Source organism: Lampetra planeri, chromosome 33 (assembly GCF_965212315.1).
Source record: "Lampetra planeri chromosome 33, kcLamPlan1.2.h2, whole genome shotgun sequence".
NCBI lineage: Eukaryota > Metazoa > Chordata > Hyperoartia > Petromyzontiformes > Petromyzontidae > Lampetra > Lampetra planeri.
Window position 1 is genome coordinate 1,044,293 of NC_136139.1, and position 3,447 is coordinate 1,047,739.

Genomic DNA, 3,447 nt, shown 5'->3' on the forward strand with positions numbered 1-3,447 from the left:
TCTGTCTGTGTCACGAGGTCGTTGTATTCAAAGCCGCCCCAAATTTACCGATGCGGGGTCGTACCTCGTGGTGCCTTCGCTCAGTCAAGGTGGTAATTGATACGCACGCTCACGCGGCCCTGCCTGGTACTCGCCTCCGTTGGTGGCCAATAATTAGTCGTGGAAATTCCACATTCCTATGACGAGAAGAAGAATATTTGTACGTTTTTTTATCTCCAGAAATTGGTTGTAACTGTATCGATGCCGGGCACGTGGCAAGGATCAACAACCCATGAGCGCGTGGGTTGCTGATCTCAGCACGTTCCGATCACGACACTCACAAACTCTCCAGGACGATGACGTTGTAGAAGCCTCAGTGACATCATAGGGAGACAGAGAAAGCGATTTTTTACTTTAACGCCTCTGCACGGCTCCCGTTACGCTCAGGACAACGTGATACATCTACTGACACTGCAAGACGTGGAGCCGTCGCTTGCACGGCATTAACAAAAACTCCGCACATTCGTCAATAGCATTGCATTAATAATAATAGACGACGTTTCGGGCAATGGCCTTGCAATAAAGAAGGAACATTTACCAAATCCTCGCCTATTTTGAGTGTGGCTATATATGTATGCAATATACATTCGCCTATTGCTGCTTCGCAGGCCACTTAATTTGCGGCACAAACGCGGAAGGTTCGAGTGGGTTTTCTGGCCCATTCCTAGACTGTGACGCTGCCACGTCGACTATCTTGAACACTGTCAGGTGGCCTCTGGCCTGCGCAAGGAACGGGTATTTCCTCCTTTAAATTAAATGTATTTTTTGTGTGTGCCATGAATAGTATACATTTACATACGCATTACATGTCTCGCCGAGTAATACTATACATTATTTAATAATTACGTTAATGACGTAAAAATGAGGAGCATGGCATAACATATGTGGACAGTGGAGGTGTAGAGTTATGCTGGAACTCACCGTGTCTGGAGCCGAATACGTACACACAACTTCCACAACAAACACAGAGGTCCACCGTGTAGCATTATCAGACTGTAGGGGCAAGTGCTGTTAGCGAGCACCTATTAAGGCCGGCACGGCACACGAGGGGGTGGGTGGCCAGCACTACGCCCGACCGCCTTTGTCTCCCCAGTGACGATGTTTACACACCGCACCAGCTACTCATTTGAGGCTGAGTCGACCTAGGGGAGGTCCAGGACCGTTTCAGATAACCTTCCATGGTGGTAGTCGTGAGCGGGAATCGAACCCGTGTGGCCGGGTTCGTAGCGCGCTGGCCACTACGCTACCGCTCCCCCACTGCACACGTGACATGCCCTGCCGGTGGGCCAGGGGCATCTGGCGGATTTCACACGTGGGGAGATTCTGCTGCGGAGGTTTACTCTGTGGGCATCCACTCGGTGAGACACGCTGCGACGTTCGTCGTTCCCCGTCCACGAGACCGTCGGCGAAGCGCTGAGCTATCGACTCGGTGGGTACAAGTCGCGGATTCTTGTCGGAACGAGTTGGAGAGAGAGAGACAGAGAGAGAGACAGAGAGACAGAGAGAGAGACAGAGAGAGAGACAGAGAGAGAGAGGGAGAGAGAGGGAGAGAGAGAGAGAGGGAGGGTCGTTAGCGCAGCGGCGAGCGTCGTGCGCTCTGAACCCGGCGATCGAAGTTTGAATCCCAACCGCGGCGAGCATCGGTGGCGATTGCTCGTCCCCCCCCCATCGCTTGTCGCGTTGAGTTTGTTGTCCTTCCCCTTGATGAGCAAGGTTGGTTACGTACGGTGCGAAAGAAGTCCAACATACAGACATACGATCAGCGCGGTATGAAGTATGGTACAAAAAAATACAACAACGGAGGAGTTTTCATTGGCGAATTTGAGAACGGCTGGGATGTTTTTTATTGCTTCATTATTCATTGCCTACCCACGATGGAGACTGCGGGCGCCCTACAAAGTGGTGACTCGTCGTCAACCACGAAGCAGGCTCCTTTGTCTGAGTCGACCTCCGACCATGAGCCGAAGACGGAAGGCGGCACAGCGGAGACTCCTCCACGTGAGTCGAACGCGCCATGCGCAGGGCCACCACAGAGCCCCTGCCGCACCCCCCCACCGCGAAATAATGGCAAGCAGAGCGCACACTCACGGTCTCTCCGGCCGGGCTAGAGACGGACAACTCTGTAGACAGGTGCACGTTATTTAGGCTAATTGGCCAATTTTTAAACAATGTATTACGTTTCGAAATGTATAGATTAAAGGCCGCGTAAGTCTCGAGTTAGCGGGCAACGGTTGGAATAGCGTGACTGCGATGTGTGTGTGGGGGGGGGGCATCTGTGTTGTGATTACACAGGAAGGGTCGCTCCATTGACGCTGGCCCTGGATTAGAGGTATGTTTAACTCGATCGCGGGGATCATTAGACGCTTTATAAATACAACCTGGCGATGTGTGCGTGGCTCAATGACAAATATTCAATAAAAACAAATCTCGCTGGAAATGTGATTCTTGAAATATAGTTACCTCCCGATGTACAATGGTACACCGCATACGAATTTCTCCTACTTTATGGCCTTTATTGGCCTCACATTGATACCGAGTGCACTTGGTGGGAATGAGCAATGAGCAACTCGGAAAGAAAGTCGTCTCAACCGGCACTAACCAGTTTATAAAGTGGCCTGGAGTGTCGGTTTCATAGCCACAATCGCACTCCTGTGGCTTCCCATTAACGCGTGTCTATGGGTCTCGATGTATAGCTTTGTGTCTCTACGATTGGCTCCGTGCGATGCGAAAGAAGTTCAGCATACATACACACGTTGCTATCTGGTCACATTTAGGTGTGGAGAGTGTTGCGCTCCGGGACCGCACCGCGATCGCTGCCTGCAGCCCCTCGTCTTTCTGAGCTCTTTCTTGCGATGTTGGCGATCCAACCTCACCGTGCCCACCCCTGCTGTTTACCCCGTCCACGTTGGCAGTGCAGATCCTTCGTCGGCCATGCCTCGGCCTCCATCCCTCCATCCTTGCCACTTGTCCACGCCAAACACATACTTCCCACTCCAATCGTGTGCGTTGCATCGTTTGTTGGTGTAAGGTTCTGAACCCGCCCAGACTGGACGTCTGTGAGAGGGCCCTTAATAGCTCATCGGATTCCTCCAGTAATAGATGCATATTCTGATTCGTAACATCTCACGTCGAAATGTTGCACAGAGGTAATTTAATTCACGGGCAGACAAGAAACGATGCATATATAAAAAACAGAGTTGTGACTCGAGATATGGAAATTTCACTTTGGAACATGTAGCCCAAGGGTCGACAATCAAACTAACAAGAAGAGACATTTTTTTTCAAATTCGGTAACAAAAAAAGCCCTCGATATTTCAAGAGCCGCAATGCACCGTGAACACGTGACTCCCGTGAGCCTGAATGGGCAACGTCACGAAGCAGCTCCTCCGAGCGCCGCGTGCGACTCCG